Below are 18,277 nucleotides of genomic sequence, written 5' to 3'. Positions count from 1 at the left end.
TTTCAGCTGATAGACTGAGTGGAGAGCAGGGAGGGATATATGTGCCCCTGCTTAGCATCATTCTTACTGTTGGGGCCCCCAGCATCTTTCCTCTCTCAGTCATTGCCTTATTCCAGCCTTCTCATCACCAGCAGCACTATTTTCCACCACAAGGAAAGACTGGTACCTACCTTGTGGGCACAAATTGAGCATATCATGCAGGCCTTTATTGGGAAAATTATAAATAAATGAATGAACAAATAAATAAACAGAAAGCAAGCAAGCATCTCCAATGTAGACTAGGAGAGTTGTGAATAATGCAAACACAAAATTGTCCAAAACACACCCTTTATTTTAAATCCCCAGCTTGATTTCATATATTTAAGTTTTCATGATGCAAGAGCAGTAGAGACACTCTATCGATGATGTTTACTTTGGACTCTCATGTTACTCATGCTTGCTGGATTAACATCGGGAAGAAGCACCCCAGAAACATGGTGGATGGCCAGGAGAAGTAAGTCTGAGACCAATGTTTGCCTTGCACTGGATAATTAGAGAGCTGCTTGTCAGCAGAGGTCAGAACCTCTGGAATTCTTCTTGGAACCCATCCACATTTGGGGCCTCTTTAGAGGAGAGACACACTATAACAAAGACCATGCTATATATTAATAAAAATGTTAAGTCTTTTTAGATTCACCTTATCCCAGATTCCTCTCTGTGCAGGGATTGGTTGGTGTCATAAAGTAATGTGCTTTGAAATGGGGGACACCTGGATTTGAACTTTAACTCTACTACTTATTAGCTGTGTGACTTTGGGAAAGCACTGAACCTCCTTAAGCCTCATTTTTCCCACCTGCAAAATAAAATCATTACTTCATAGGCTTGTTGTAGGGATTGGCAATAATATATGCAAAGGTCCTGGTGCAAAGCCCAGTAGAGCTCTTGGCCAGTCTTTTCTCTGAAACATGGTGAAATTCTCTTACCCAATTAAAGGAGCACAAGCCCAAAGTGAGAAGGACCCTCTGTCATCTCAAGGGGTGAGAGATATACACGAGCTTCTACTTAACTGCCAGCCACCAGAGCATATGTTGTGATGGCTGTTAACATATGTAGGAGCAGGCAGCCCAGATTCCTAAAATACTCTGAAAACCAGTAATAGCCTTGGTATTGTCCCCTGTTAAATATAAAACTTAAGTAATTCATTCTATTAAAAAGCCTGGGTCTTATTTTTGTCAGGTGATGTGATGAGGCCTTGTTCTGAATGCTGCCCCTGTGCCTGTCTCTATAGCAACTACAGTGTGCTCATATATCCATATATTTTTCCTGAAGGCTAATTAAGTTGACAACTGCTAGGGCTTCTTGGTTTACCAGATTTGCACTTGACCCTTCTCTTGGGGCTTAGGGACCCCTATGGATGTGAAGAGATAAAGAAAAGAGTAACAGGTGGAGGAGGCCTCTCTGAGGACCCCTCTTTCAAATAGTTGCCCAGCAGCCTTTGCAGTTGTCAGTCACTTTCTTGGGATGAGCCAAGAGTTAGTGGTGTTGGGTGGGAAAAAATGATAATGTTTGTCTCCTTTCAAGACAGGGTCCTTGTTCATGAGTGGGTGCCTTGCCATCCAGGTTAGTCAGATTCTACCTGCATGGTGGAACCACCTGTGTCACAGCCAGGCAGGCTGCCTTCTCTGACTCCTGTTTATTGCATAATAAAGGTCAACCGTCTCCAGAGTGACCATAAGGGAGAGCACATCAAGCTCGTGTAGACTGTGAAAAGCTCTGTTTACTTGTACTTCTCATATTTGATTTTGAAAAAAATTTGCCTTTTTATAGGTAATTAAGTAAAATACAGAAAATTATAAGGTAGAGAATAAAATTGCTTTCATGTTTAGTATCTTTCTTTTGTCTAGATTTTTCTTTGCATTCTCCTGGCACAGGGGCTTGGCCCACCCCCGCCCATGGTCTCTCCGTCCCTCTTGCGTAGACAGACAGGCACCTGTGCATGTACACAGGTGTTTAGTGGCGGAGTTTGTTCAGAAGGCTTGAAAAGTAGGAGATGGGAGTGTGCAGAAGAGCAGGACTCGGAAGAACCTCTGCTCTAGAGCTGAGCAAAGAGGGGCATTTAGGGTTCACAAATCTCTCTATAAGTGAAAAGATTCCAAGGGAAAAGATTCTCTTAGAACAAAGGTCTCCAAGGAGAAGTCAGGTATTATCTTGTTAACTGCTAATTCAGAAAATCCATATTTCCCTAGTATTTGCCTTTTATGAGCTCATGTGGAATTCACCCCACTCTAAATTACCCCCAAGTTATTTCGGGAGTCCCAGAGCATGTCTCACATGTGTTGGTGAACAAGTCACTGGTCCTGCCCGGACCACTTCCTGCCCGGGTCCTGCCCAGTCAATCTGTGCAGACTAGCCCGTCCCTCCAGCCCTACCACCTCAGGGGCAAGCTGATGTGTGCAGAAGTCCTCCCCATCCACAGTGTCACTCTCGTGGTTTCAGGTAATCTTTGGTCAACTGCAGTCCAAAAATATTAAATGAAAAACATTAGAAATAGACAGTTTATGAGTTTTAAATCACCGTTCTGAATAGTGTGGTGAAATCTCACACCATTCCACCCTGTCCTGCCTGGGATGTGAATCACCTCTTTGTCCAGGGAACCTACACTGTAGATGTTCCTCACCCCTTAGTCACTTAGCAGCTATCTCGGTGATCAGAGTGACTGTCGTTGTATCACAGTGCTTGTACGCAGTAAACTTTATTTTACTTAATTATAGCCTGAAAGTGCAAAAAATGGTAATGCTGGACAAAGAGAAGCTGTAATTCTTTCCTGTAAGTGAATAGGTAAAAGTTCTCAATTTAATAAAAAAAAAGAAGAACATTGTATGCTGAGGTTGCTAAGATCTACGGGAAACAAATCTTCAACCTGTGAAATTGTGAAGAAGGAAAAAGAAATTCGTGCTAGTTTTGCTGTCACAACTCAGACTACAAAAGTCACCGCCTCAATGCGTGATAGGTGATTAGTAGGGTGGAAAAAGCATAAAATCTGCGGATGGAAGACATGAACAGAAAACATGTTTTTTTTTTAAGTGAATTCTTTTTCTTTTTTTAGATTTTATTTATTTATCTTTAGAGGGGAAGGGAAGGAGAGAGAGAGAGAAACATCAATGTGTGGTTGCCTCTTGTGTGTCCCCTGCTGGGAACTGGCCTGCAACCCAGGCATGTGACCTGACTGGGACTCAAACCACGATTGTGTGGTTCACAGGCCCTCACTCAATCCACTGAGCCACACCAGCCAGGGCCAGAAAACATGTTTTGAAATGGCAGCTGATTGCATCAGAAAGCGCTGAGTGAGCCTATATAAGACTTCAGCAAGGGCTCCCCTGAAGCAAGAACACCAAGCCATTTACTGCAAGTAGGGATGGTTACACAGACTCAGAAATAGGTTTGGACTGAAAAAATGTAAAAATTACTGAGAAGCTGCAACTGCACATGAAAAATTGCTGCCATATTTCCAGCAGAGTTGAAGAGAATTAGGGTTCAGTGTTATCTGTGGTTTCAGGCATCCACTGTGGTGTTGGTACATATCCCCCACCAATAAGAGGGAACTACTCCATTACGTTTCTCATGGTAGCTCAGGACCTGAAGACTTCAAGGAGCCAAAGCTGCCTTATGTCTGTTTCAAAGCAAGGACGAATGTCTTGGTCCCCTTCCTCACAGTGATGCTTGTTAAAGGAGTGTCTGACCAGTTACTTCTTGTGCCCTGGTGATTTACTCACTTGCATTTTATTTTAGACTTTGCCTGCAGAGGACTAAGTTTTTGTTATGGGCTAAAGTCATCAGGTTGGATTCCTCAGGATGGATTCTTTTGCCAGAGGTCCTCGAAGCACTTTCAGGCAGACAGACTTCCACTGAGGCCGGCCCATCAGTTGTCTAGATATGTCCAACTCCCAGCATGAGTTTGGCCTGGAGATCCTGCACCATTCCCAGCAGTCTTTCCACTGGGCAGGAAGGCTGCTGCTAGACAATCACTGTGGCCTGGGCTTGGGAAGATTCGCAGAGTCTGCTGGGAAAAGACCATATTCTACTCCCCGCCCCAGAAATCATCTTCTTGGCTTCAAATTCTTTGTGATCTATTTCTTCAATCCAAGCCCCTATCTTGCTGTCTCAGTGTGATTTCCTGTCTCCCAGCTCTGTCTTCTCTCTTTGTCTTACTTGCATTCTCTTCTCTCCACTCTTCTGTTTCTCCCCTTACTGTCTCCAGCCATCTAGACAAGCCTAGAGGGTTAGTCGGCTGCCAAGGAGGCAGCACCTCAGGGTTGGCTGACCACTATGGCCACACATCTGAGCTGAATTTGCAAAGGGGCAGAGGAGTCAGATAACCTTCTGGAGTCTCAGAACATAAAAAACATTGGCGCTGCTCAGAGTTCTGCAGTTTCTCAGACTTGCCTTTCACGATCATCATCTAATAATACCTACTGCGTGTTGAGGCAGTCATGCACCCTGCCAGCCACAGTGCAGAGTTATGTAAAAGACTCAGCCCTAATGGCAGGCTCCCCAGTGTGGCATGACAGGCCCTCTGTGTCCTGACCTCTGCTGGCCTCTCCAGCTCCATCGCCTGCCTCTCCCTCTCTGGGAATTTTTGCTGCTCCGACCTCCCATGATCAGTCCTTCTCAGGCATACTTTGTGCTGCTTCTGCCTTCATGTCTTTGCTTTAACTGTCCTTTCTTTGCTGAGTGAATTGATTCCCATCTTTGAAGACTCAGCTTAAATGTCACCTCCGGAAGCAATCTCTGTCAACCTTCCACCTGTCTCTAGGCTGGATCTGGTGTCCCTGTCTCCCCTCCTCGCCTTACCTCATTAATGTGTTTCCTGTACCTCAATCACTACCCTTATCAGGTCATAATACTCTGATTAGGTTATAACTCTGATAGGAAAATCCTTGAGGCAGCAATGATGTCTCATTCATTTCTGTATATTCAAATCTGGCACAGTGCCTGCCACAAAATAAGGTTTATGAAATGTTTCAATAAATGTTGAATCAAAGGCTTTGAATGTGTGGATTTCACTAGATGAGTGATTCTCAAACAAGAGCCAAATCTTCTGTTAAGAGGTGATCAGAATTTTGGTAGGGTTGGAGCATATTAGTTTCGAAAACAAAACAAATCTACTTTCAGTATTACAATTTACATTTTATCATTAAAATATAGATTGATGACTTCTGTTTTCACCATGTTGGAGAGATTTTTACTGGATTTGCACTCCTCCAAAACTGGACAAATGTATAAAGCAACTGTTTTTAGATATTGGGTAACAGATAGGACTATGATCTCTGAAAGGGAGGAAACAAATGCAATGAACCCTATGATCACATTTTCTTTCTTCCCGGATGCACTTTTCAGAACACAGAGCAGGGAAGCAGACCCCAGGTGGAGCCCAGAAGTCACAGAGAGTTGAGGATGCGGAGATCGAAGTGCAGGAAAGCAAGGCAGCCAGAATTGGTAGGGTAGAACACCAACGAAGAGGGAACATGTAAAGGAAGAGCTCCAAAGATCTGTTTACGTTTGTTCTTAAGTCTTTTTGGATATCAAGCCACACCAATACAGGGTGAAACTTCATGAGACCAGGAAAAATGCTACTAGGGAGCTGTAATTCGAACAATTCCCAGAACTCACACAGGGTAGTTTGTGGCAAGACTGGTCGGAGTGGAGGGAACTAGATTTTCTCAGTACAAGACAGTTAGTAGAGACCGACATGTTACTAATAGCAATTCAGAGACTCCAGAGTAAAGCTCCGGCCCCTCTCCCCTATAATTTTAAGACTTCCACTTCTGGCTAAGGTGTAATACCAGGAACTAGATTTACCCTTCTGCTTGAAACAACTAAAGAAACTGGAAAATATATATCAAACAAGACATTAAAACATTAAACATCAACCCTGCTCAATCCTCAGTGGATTGAGTGCGGGCCTGCGAACCACAGATTGTGGTTCGATTACCAGTCAGGGCACATACCTGGGTTGCAGGCCAGTTCCCAGCTGGGGACTCATGAGAGGCAACCATACATTGATATTTCTCTCCTTCCCTTCCCCTCTAAAGATAAATAAATAAAATCTTTTTAAAAAGACATTAAACAGCAGGCAACAAAAGACAGTGTCCCTGAGAAATGAAAAATTAACATGGCAAATCCTACAACTACACCAGTTTCTTGTCTTAAGAGAGTTTTCAGTTTTGGCACAGGAAGGAGAAACCTGGGTGGAGACTGATAAATGCCTTGCATTGAGTTTGAGGCTGACAGAGGGAACTAAAGCAAACAGTGTTCAGGCCAGAGGACTGGAGATGAGAGAGCTGCACAGAGAGAGAACTCAGGAAGGACACATCTCTGTGTGGTTAGCAGAGTGTTAGTCAGTACAATGTGTAAGATACCTGAGGCTGGAGAAAGAGCTACCCAAAATGATTAGAGAGATCAGTACTCTTGTAAGACTGGAAACAGTGCCTATCCCCACAACACATACTGAAAAATATAATAATTCATAGACATTGGTTTGAATATCAGAAAGGTCTTGCCTTAAAAATGGGGCATAATTATCCTCAGACCAAACAGTGCTGTGGTCCCACCTAACAGATATTGAAAGGAAAACCCAAGAGGATCAACCTGTTTTCAAGCCAGTTAAAGTCATTGCAAGTAAACCTCAAGAACATTCGGAAAAATATAAAAACATCCAAAAACATGGCAAAATTCAAATGTCTGGTATACAATGAAAAATTACCAGTAATACAAAGAAGAAGGAAAAATAGGAGTCATAATAAGGTGAAAAACTTAAAAGTGGAAACCAACCCAGAATCATGAAACAAGGACATTAAAACAGATACTATAATTGTATTTTATATCTTCAAAAATCTATAGGAAATATCAATCCTGTCAAGTAGAAAAACAGATGCTATTTAAGCTTCTAAACATGAAAACCACACTGCTTAAAATGAAAAATACTAGATGGGATTAACGACATATTAGACGTTGAAGAAGAGATGAATAAAATTGAAGACATAAAATAGAAACTATCCAAAATGAATCACAGGGAGAGAAAATAATTTAAAAAACAGAATCATCCAAGTAACCTAATACATGTGTAGTTGGAGTCTTTGATGGAGGGTAAGGAACAGAAAAAAAAATCGTGAAAATAATGGCTGAAATTTTTCCAAATTTGAGGAAAACTATAAAGTCATAAATCCAAGAAGCTCAATAAATCCAAATATAAAGAAAACTACAAAGAAATCCTAATCAAATAACTGGAAAACAGTGTCAAACAGAAAATCTTAAAAGCAACCAATGAAATGCCCATTGGTACTGGAAATTTCATGAGAAACACTTTGTAAAGTATATGACTGGCTAGCCACTATACTGTACAACTGAAACTAATAAAAAATAACTGAATGTGAGCTGTAATTTAAAAGCACTTTTAAATGAAAAAATTGAAGACCACAATAAGAAAAACTTAGCAGCCAAAGGTGGGAGGGTGGGGGGCACATATTATACAAAGAAACAAAGGTAAGAATGAGAGCAAATTTTCTTCCTAGAAAAATATTGCAAATGAGAGGACAGTGAACCAACATCTTCAAAATACTGAAATAAAACACTATTTATATAGAATTCTATATAATAAATAAAATATATTTCTAGACAAAAAGGCAGAATAATATCATTTTCAATCAACAAGAGCTGAAAGAATTTATCCCTAACAGACACACACTATAAGAAATATTAAAGTAAGTCTTTTGGGGAGAAGAAAAATGATATTCTAGAGAAGTATAAATCTATCTAGAGAAGTGAACAGCACGAGAAATTGTGAATATGTTGGTAAATATATGATTATTAACTTATTTAAATTTCTTTAAAAGATAATTGACTGATTAAACACAATAACAATGTACTGTATAGTTTATAGTTTAAACTATAAACTATAGTTTATAGTTTATTGTTATAGTTTATAACAATATATGTAGAAATAATATGTATGACAACAAGAGCATAAAACCCAGGAGGAGAGAAATGTTGCAAAGTTCTTACACTATATGTAAAGTAGTATAATATCACTGGAAGGGAGAGTATGTTAAATTAAAAATGTACCCCATAAACTCTAAAGCAATCACTAAAAAAGACTAAAAAAGTTATACCTAACAAGCTAACAAATGAGTTGAATGGAATCCTAAAAAATGCCCAGCTCAAAGGAAGGCAGAAAAAGGGAAAAATATAGCAAAGCAAACAAACAGCAAGATGCTAGATTTAAACCTGTTTAATGTGATTATTAATTGCAAATATTCTAAATATGTGCATTAACAGATAGAGATTGTCATATTGGATTACAAAGCATGACTCAATGTATACTACCTGGAAGAAAACCACTGTAAATATGAAAATACAAGTACAGTAAAAATAAATCAAAATAAACCTGGAATGTCTATATTGATACCAGAAAAAATAAATTTCTAAGGAAAGAATAAAGAATAAAAAACTTTATATAATAATGGGAAAAGGACAACTAATTAAGAGGACATAACAATAATAAATAAATATGCACTTGAACTTAGAATTTGACAAAACATGAAGCAAAACTGATACAACTACAATTAAAAATAGACAAATCTATAATTACAGTAATAGATTTCAATACCCTCTCTCAATAATTATAAAACAGGTAGGCTGAAAATCAATAAGACTCAAATAGATCTGAACAATACTCTCAACCTGATCGAGCTGACATTTATAAAACTATCCTTCCAAAAATACCAGAATACCCCTTATTTTCAATGGCACATGGTACATATACCAAGATAGATTATATTATGGACCAGAAAACCAGAAAGGATTTCGATGATATAAAGTGTACTCTCTTTCCTTCAAGTGGGATCTGGTAGTGTGTTTCTAAGTCTTCCACACCCGGTGGCTTTATGGGCTTGACTATCTTTTTTAGTCTCTGGCCTGTTCTTATACATGAACGTGCTCAGCACAGCTTTCCTCCTGGGGGCCATCTTTCCTACATGCCACCCAAATGGAATTTGAGCTTTAGTTACTGGATGCTTGGCAAGTGAGACAGAAGTCATGGGAATATTGGCATTAGTTTTGTTCCAATTAGGATGTGAAAGTATGCAGAAAAGCCGAGTTCTCCCAACTTCCATTCTTTTAAGCTACTTAATACTTAAGGAATCAAGAAACTGTTGCAGGAGACTCAAATTCATAGGGGCCAATTTTCACAACCATTTATAGCACATTTATCTGGAATGGCTTGTATTCCTCTCTTCAACATCACTCCTGTAGCTTGTATGCATTGACTAAGATAGTTCAACATGCTTTTCTTGGTGCCAGGTGGTTTGGATGACAGGGAAGATGTTTTTTTCTGTCTTGAGTCAAAGGTAAGTCCAGACTCCAACACCTTTTGCCTGAAGGCCACCGTTAATTTTTGCACTCTGTATTTTCCCACTTTGCTGGAAAGCCAAACAAACAAACAAACAAAAGTATGTTCTTTGACCACCATATAATTAGAAATCAGTAATAGAAAATATACGGAAAATTCCCCAAATGTTTGAGAACTAAATAACCAAATAATCCATGTATAGAAGAGTAAATCCAAAGGAAAATTAAAATGTACTTTAGACTGAAGAAATTTAAAGGACCCAAATAGCTTTAAAAAAATTTGACAAAGAACAAAATTGAAGGACTTCTTGATTTTAAGGCTACCATCCTTCCCACTGCCCAACATGCCAACAAGAAAGGCTCTGGGGAAGGAGGTGGCACTGGCCCCTGCTGTTGTGAAGAAGCAGGAGCCCAAGAGGATGGTAAATCCTGTTTGAAAAAAGTCCCGAATTTCAGGAATATCTATAAAGGACACACAGAGAAAACCAAAGAGGGGTAGGATCAAGGGTGGGAAGTGGGAATGGCTAGGATCGGCATGGGGTGGGGGTGGGGGGATGGAGACAACTGTATTTGAACAACAATCTTTTAAAAAGTTTTTTAAAAGGCCCAAGAATTTTGGCATTGGATAGGACATCCAGTTCAAAGGGACCTTCCCCACCTTGTCAAATTCAGCTACATTCAGCTACAGTGGCAAAGGGCTATTCTGCACAAGTGCGTGAAAGTGCCTCCTGCCATTAACCAGTTCACCCAGGTGTTGGACCACCCAACTCATCTGCTAAAGCTGGCCCATTAGGACAGACCAGAGACAAAGCAAGAGAAGAAGCAGAGATTGTTGGTCCAGGCTGAGAAAAAAGGTGCTGGCAGAAGGGATGTCCCCACCAAGAGGCCACCTGTCCTTCGAGCAGGGGTTAACACTATCACCAGCTTTGTGGAGATCAAGAAGGCTCAGCTAGTAGTGATTGTACATGATGAGGATCCCATCAAGCTGCCTGCCTGCTCTGTGCTGTGTGATGGGGGTTCCCTACTCCATTATCAAGGGGAAGGTGGGGCTGAAGTGTCTAGTCCAGGGGTGTCAAACTCATTTTCGCCAGGGGCCACATTAGCCTCGCAGTTGCCTTAAAAGGGTTGAACATAATTTCAGGACTGTATAAATGTAACTACTCCTTAACTAGGGGCAAGGGACAAGGGGCAAGGAGCTCAGAGCTCGGCGTTTCTGCAGGGTAGAAGCAAGGTGCCGGGATGGGTAAAACAAGGTGGAGGGCCAGATTCAGCCCTCGGGCCATGTGTTTGCCACTTGTGGTCTAGTCTATAGGAAGACCTGCACCACCATAGCCGTTACACAGGATTAATTCAGAAGACTAAGGACCTCTGGCTACGCTGGTGGAAGCTATCCAAACCAATTACAAGACAGATGTGATGAGACTGGCCACTACCGGGGAGGAAACATCCTAGGCCCAAAGTCGGAAGCTCAGGTTGCCAGGCTGGAAAAGACCAAAGTTAAAGAATTGGCCACCAAACTGGGCTAAGTGTACAATGTTTTCTCTACATAAAAGAAATAATGATTCCACCCTTCTGCCGTGGCCCCATTGAGGAACAGCAGCCATGGCTTTCCGCTATCCCATGGCCGTGAGCCTCAATAAGGACCACAAAGTGACAAAGAACATGAGCAAGCCAAGGTACAGCTGCCGCCGCAGGCACCTCACCAAGCACACCAAGTTTGTGCGGGACATGATCCGAGAGGTGCGTGGCTTTGCCCTCTATGAGCGGTGTGCCATTGAGTTGCTCAAGGTCTCTAAGGACAAGAGGGCCCTCAAGTTCATCAAGAAAAGGGTGGGGACACACATCGTGCCAAGAGAAAGAGAGAGGAGCAAAGCAATGTCCTTGCAACCATGAGGAAGGCAGTAGCCAAGAAGGACTGAACCCCATACCCTCTGAGTAATAAAATCTGTTCAGGAAAAAAATAATAATTCCCTTTAAAAAATAAGAATAAAACTTACCATCTTGATTATAAGATTAGCTTTTTAGTAATTTTTTCTAGATATTTTACATAAGCATAGAAATGTAGATCAATAGAATTGAGAATCTAGAAATATCATTCATACATTTATGGCCAGTTGATTTTAGAGAAAGGTGCCAAAGAAATTTAAGGGGGGAAGGAATTGTCTTTTCAACAAATGGTTCTGAGACAGTTGAATATTCATAAATAAGTATATGGATTTAGATTTTTACCTCATATCATACATAAAAAATAACTTTAAAAATTGATTAACTGAGCTACATCAAAATTAATATTGTGCTTCAAAGGACATCATTAAGAAAGTAAAAGGAGTCACAGACTGGGAGAAAATATTCATAAATTGTATCTCTGATAAAGGACTTATAGCCAGAATATAAGGAACTCTTACAAAGTCAAAGACAAATAGCCCAATAAGAATACAAATAACACAATTTAAAAAACAAGCATAATTTCTTTTTTAAATTATATTTTATTGATTATACTATTATAGTATAGTAATATATAGTTGGACCCTTTGCCCACCTCAACCGCTAGATCCCTGCGCTCCTTCAGGCAATGTACACAATTTTGTTCATGTCCATGGGTCATGCGCATAAGTTCTTTGGCTACTCCATTTCCTATACTGTACATTCACATGGGTATTCTGTAACCACCCATTTGTACTTCCTAATCCTCTCACCTCTTCACTCATTCTCCCGTACCTTGCTCCTGCCTGCAACCATCAAAATACTCCCCATATCCATGTTTCTGTCTCTGTTCTTTTTGTTTGCTTAGTTTGTTTTTTTAGATTAAGTTGTTGATAGATATGTGTTTTTTTGCCATTTCATTGTTCATAGTTTTGATCTTCTTCTTAAATAAGTTCCTTTAATATTTCATATAATAATGGTTTGGTGATGACAAACTACTTTATTTTCCCTTGTCTGGGAAGCTCTCTATCTGCCCTTCAATTCTAGTTGCTAGCTTGGTTGGGTAGAGCAATCTTGGCTGTAAGGTCCTTGTTTTTCATGACATTGAATATTTCTTGCAAATCCCTTCTAGCCTGCAAAGTTTCTTTTGAGAAATCAGCTGACAGTCTTACGGGAACTCACCTGTAGGTAACTGACTTATTTTCTCTTGCTGTTTTTAAGATTCGCTCTTTATACTTAACTTTTGGTACTTTAATTATGATATACATAGGAGTGGGCCTTTTTGGGTCCAACAGCTTGGGTGGGCCCTTAAGTTGGGTGGGGTGCAGCCTCAGGGGATCTCCAGAGTGGGGGCAAATGGTGTTAGCCAGGTTGGTGGACTCTCTGTGCTTACTGGACATGCCTATTTCCTTCTCCAAATTAGAGAAGTTTTCTTTCATTATTTTTTCAAGTAGATTTCCAATTTCTTGCTCTTTCTCTTCTCTTTCTGGCACTCTGATGATGCAAATGTTGGAATGCTTGAAGTTGTCCCAGCAGCTCCCTACACTATCCTTGTTATTTTGAATGCTTTTTTCTTCTTGTTGTTCTCATTGGTTGTCTTTTGCTTCCTTATGTTCCAAATCATTGATTTGATTCTTGGCTTCATCCACTCTACTGTTGTGTCCCTGTAAATTGTTATTTCACTTAGTGTATCCTTCATTTCTGACTGGATCTTTTTCATGCTGTTGAGGTCTTCACTCAGTTCCTGGAACATTTTTATAGCCAGTGTTTTGAACTGTGCATTTGATAGATTGCTTCTCTTCATTTTATTTAGTTCTTTTTCTGGAGTTTTGATCCGTCTTTTTCATTCAGGCCATGTTTTTTTTGTCTCCTTATTTTAGCAGCCTCTCTGTACTTGTTTGTATGTTAGGAAGAGCTGCTTTGACTCCCTCTCTTGGTAGCAATGGCCTAATGTAGTAGGTTTCCTGTAGGATCCAGTGGTACAGCCTCCCCTATCACCCAAGCTGGGTTCTTGAGGTGTGCCCTTCATGTGGGCTGAGTACACCTTCCTTTTGTAATTGAGACTTGATTTCTGTTGTCAGATCAATGGAAGGGATTTATCCATGCCAGTCAGCTGCAATGACTGGCTGTGACCACTGACCACCAATCTCTGCCCTTTGTGGAGAATCAGCTGTGCAGGGACATGGTGGTGGTGCTCTGACATGGTCAGAGCTGTAGCTGTCCACTGGGTGTGCTGGCCCTGGGGTTTCCTGGATGGTGCAGACCAAGGTCAGCCCCCAGTGGTGATCTCCCCAGGGTTGCCTTGTATGAGCTGCAAAGCAATCTGCAGATGGCTGCTACTTATGCTAGGCTTCGAGGTTCCCAGGTGAAGTTGATCTGTGAATCTAGGCTGGCTGCTGCTAGTTCTGGGCCTGGAACCACTTAGCAAGGGTTAAAAAACTGGAGACTGACTGAGACCAGTTGTTGCTTGAGAAAATTTACTAAGTTGTGAAGCAAGAGCCAAGACCAGCCATTCATATGGAAAAGCCACTGTTAACAGCTTGGGTGGGCCCTTAAGTTGGGTGGGGTGCAGCCTCAGGGGAACTCCAGGGTGAGGGCAAATGATATTAGGCAGGTTGATGGAATCTCAGAGATAGCATCAGCCTGCCAGCTCTCTGGCTGTGTGGGGGAGGGTTCAGAAAAGGGTAATGGTCTCTGCTGGCTTTTCTGTCTGGGAGAAAGTTGTTCCACACCTCTCACCTTGATGCCAGACACTTCAGTTCCTCCCCTTATGCCACTGGTGCCTTTCAAGGTGCTACCCCATTGCCAGAGCTCAGAGGGAGTGAGTCTGAGTAAATCTGTATGTGGGTTCTTTAAAAGGAACTGCTTAGGACTACAGAAATTTCTTTCGCTGACTCAATCCCCACTTGGTTTTGCCACCAGAAGTTATAGGGACTCATCTTGGCACTGGATACCTGGGCTGGGGGGCCTGGTGTGGAGCTGGGACTCCTTGCTCCTGAGATATCCTTCCTGAATTTTTATCCACCACACCTGGTTGTGGAACCAGTTCATTCCAACTCTCTGCCCCTCCTACTAGTCTGGATGGATGTGGTTTCTTTAATTCCATAGCTGTCAGACTTCCATTTAACTTGATGTCTGATGGTTCTGAGTTGTTCTATAGTTTAGTTGTAATTTTGATGTGGTTGTGCAAGGAGGTGAACTATGTTTACCTACACTTCCATCTTAACCAGAAGCCTCAAGCAGTATTTATAAAATTTTAAAAATGGGCAAAAGATATTGGTAGACATATTATCAAAGAAGTCAAGAATAACCAATTAACTAATGAAAACATGCTCAAGCCCTGACTGGTGTGGTTCAGTGGGTTGGGCATCAACCTGCAAATGAAAAAGTCTCCAGTTTGATTCCCTGTCAGAGCACAAGCCTTGGTTGCAGGCTGTGGTCCCTGGTTGGGGGCATGTGAGAGGCAACCAATCAATGTTTCTCTTGCATATCAACATTTCTCTTCCTCTCCTTTCTCCCTCCTTACCCTTTATCTAAAAATAAATAAATAATATATTTTAAAAATTCATGCTCAAGTTTATTAGTCATTAGGAAAATACAAATTAAAACTATAGTGAGATACCCATTCACATCCACCAGGATAATACTATAATAAAAAGGGCAAACAATAACAAGTGTTTGTGAGATTGTGGAGAAACTGGAACCCTCACTGTGATATTGCCATTTAAAATACGAAATATATATTTGGTTTTTGTGTTGTTTCTGGCACAGAATTCCTAAAGCCTTTTGAGGTCGCTGAGTGATGAGAGCAGCATAGGTGTCTTTGTTATGTGAACGAGGTGAGTTGTGGATGCAACCAAAGGACTGAGGCAGGTTGCCAGTACAGCCAATCATGTGATAACCATATTACTTCTGGGGAGTGGAGAGGGGCTAGTGACTGAGTTCAATCACCAATGGCCAAATGATTTAATCAATTATGCCTAGGTAATGAATATTCCATAAAACCCAAGGGAGCTTCCAAGTCAGTGAATACTTGGAGATTTGGGAAGAATGGCTTGCTTGAGTGGGCATGGAAACCCTGCACCCTTTCCCCTACTGTGCCCTGTGCATCTCTTTCACCTGGCTGTTCCTGAGTTATGTCCTTTTATAAGGAACCAGTAATCTAGTAAATGAAAGGTTTCTTAGAGTTCTGTGAGTCACTCTAGTAAATTAATTGGAACCTCTGATTTGAAACCATTCAGTCAGAAGACCAGGTGAGAACTTAGACCTGCAATTGGTAACTGAAGTGTGTGTGTATATCTTGGGGAAGTTGGGGAGACAGTCTTGCAGGACTTAACTTGTGGGATCTGATCCTACCATAGGTAGATAGTGTCAGAATCGAGTTGAATTTTAGGACGGCTAGCTGGTTTCTGAGAATTTCTTGGTGGTGTGAGGAAACAAGCCCCCTTCAGACATTGGAATTGGTGACCAGAATTAGGCTCATACACTGCTGGTGGGAATGTAAATTAATGTAGCCTTAAAAATAGTTTGGCAGATCCTCAACAAGTTAAACATAAGGAGAAATGAACCATATGTCCATACAAGCACTTGTATATGACTGAATGTTCATACCAGCATCATAGTAACCCAAAAGTAGAAATAATCAAATATCCATCAACTGGTGAATGCATAAACAAAATGTGGTCTTTTCTTACAATAAAATGCTATTTGTCACTAGTATTACAAAGAGTTAACGAAGTACCAATATGGGCTACAAGATAGAACCTCTGAAACATGCTAAATGGAAGAAGCCAGACAGAAGAGATCATGCATTATACTATTCTATTTTCCTAAAGTGTCTCTAAAAAGCAAATCCATAGAGACAGAAAGTAGATTAGTTTTTGCCTTCAGCTGGGGAGTGGGAAAAGGAAGTTATTGTATATGTATATGAGAGATTTTGAGGGATGGAAATTTCTAAAACTGAATTATGATTGTTGCACAATTCTCTAAAACTTCTTGAATTTTAAACAAGTAAATTTTGTGGTATGCAAATTATATCTCAATACAGCTGTTAAAAAACAATAGCACTTTTCATAGAAATTAATGACTTGCCTCTAAAATTTAAAGGAAATTTAAAGTTCCTAATATAGCCAAATTTTTTGAAAGAAAAGAATGAAGTTGGAAACTGATAGCATCTGATTTCAAGACTTGTATAAAGCTATAGAAATCAAAAGGATGTGGAATTGGTATAAGACAGATATACAGGTTGATGGAGCTGAATAGAGACAAGAAATAGATTCACACATATATAAACAACTGATTTCAGCAAAGATGCCAAGGCAGTTCAACAAATGGTGCTTGAATAATCCATGGGTGTAGTAGGCAGACAATTTACACATACTTTATGATTCTATATTTTAAAGGAAATGCTAGAATAGACACAAATAACAACCTATAATGACAGAAAGAAGATTAGTACTGTCATGAGCCAGGAGTGATAGAGACTGACTGCAAAGGGCCTTGAGGGAACATTTCGAGGCGATGCAAATGTTCTCTATCTTGACTGTGGTAGTAGAAGTTGCATATTTTTCAAAACTTATGAAATAGTACAGTGAAAATGATTATATTTTATTCTATGTGAATTATGTCTTAATAAACTTGATTAAAATATGACTTTGAAAGGTCATCAAATACTGATTCTGATTGAATAGGAGCACTGACTCAAGATATTGGAGAAATACTGGAAGACCATGCCTGAGGTTACATCCCATATTCTATGACTTTGTGAAGTAAGTTGAAAGCTCAACAGGGAGGTTTAGGTTTGACATCAGGAAGGAATTCTAAGCAGTATACAGAAGAATAATTGATTTTGGAGTTAGAAGGGAAAGTAGGTCTTTCTTAGGCAACTTTTGGTCTTCTTGGGCAACTTTTACCCTCTATAGGAATCCCTATTATAGAATCTTCTATAGTTTGTCACACAGACTCTGCTTGCAGACATCACCCTGCAAAGTAAATCCATTTTTGGACTATTCCACTTGTTGAAAACATTCTTGCTAGTATTGAACTGGACACCTCTCCTGGTAACTTTTATTTTGGGGCTTTAGTCATGATTTCAGGTTTTACTGTTATGAGCAGAAGTCATTTGGGAGACTGTGCCTCTCCTGAAAGTCAGTTTAAGGGCAGAAGAGATACTCATACACATGGTGGTCTGAGAGTGTTAAAGAAAGTCCCTAATAAAAGACTCCACTGGTGCTTGTATAGTTCCTGCTACTCATCAGGGATGCAGGGATTGTCTCCCAAATACCATGACCTCAACTTTTTACATTTCTTACAATTTTGCACTTTGACCAAAAGGCTCTGTTGTATATCTATGGTGCTCAAGCTAATTTACTACATAGAGTGGGAGAGAATCTCGGTGTATAGCTATGTTCCCTGAATTTTGTAGCGGAGATGCAAACATCAGATGGGAGTGGGTCTTAGTAATCTGCAAGATCCTGTGGTTCTAGGAAAGTTACAAGGACACCATTCATATTACTAAATTCACAGTGTCACACATGTCCATATAGATGAGGTATCTGTGGCAAGTACTATTAGCTGTTTACCCAACAGATACACCTTTTCTACTGCTGTGACATGCAACCAGGCAAGCATGAAAACTGCAGAAGGTTGAAGAAGAACATGATGTTTACCTGCCAAGTTAACCAACTCTGAAACCTCCTACTTCTAGACTCTTTCATAATTGAAATAAATCCTGAAGCAACTTTAAGTTGGGTGTTGTTTTTTGGTCTCTTTCTCTAGACAGATGCATTGTACCTAATACAAATTTCTAGCCCATCCTAATATGCAGGTCCCAGTCTGAGACTAAAGCACATCTATTAGTGCTCTTAGTATTTAGGTGGTAGGTAGCTAACGTCTGGGATGGGTCCCATTGATCCTTGCCTCCTGGTGCTTAGATTCCTGGCTAGCCTCTCCTCATACTGAATCAGGGCTG

General features: G+C 40.5%; 2 pseudogenes; both read left to right on the top strand.

The window, feature by feature from the left end:
- The first annotated feature begins 9,728 nt into the window (after nucleotides 1–9,728).
- Nucleotides 9,729–10,910, top strand: LOC119000020 (60S ribosomal protein L7a-like; annotated as a pseudogene).
- Nucleotides 10,911–10,959: 49 nt separating this feature from the next.
- LOC119000019 (60S ribosomal protein L36-like) lies at nucleotides 10,960–11,318 on the top strand (annotated as a pseudogene).
- Nucleotides 11,319–18,277: the final 6,959 nt, after the last annotated feature.

Source organism: Sturnira hondurensis, unplaced genomic scaffold (genome assembly GCF_014824575.4).
Source record: "Sturnira hondurensis isolate 20B ecotype Veracruz unplaced genomic scaffold, ASM1482457v3 Scaffold0015509, whole genome shotgun sequence".
NCBI lineage: Eukaryota > Metazoa > Chordata > Mammalia > Chiroptera > Phyllostomidae > Sturnira > Sturnira hondurensis.
Note: the sequence above shows the minus strand (reverse complement) of the source record. Positions and strands in the feature narration are given on the sequence as shown.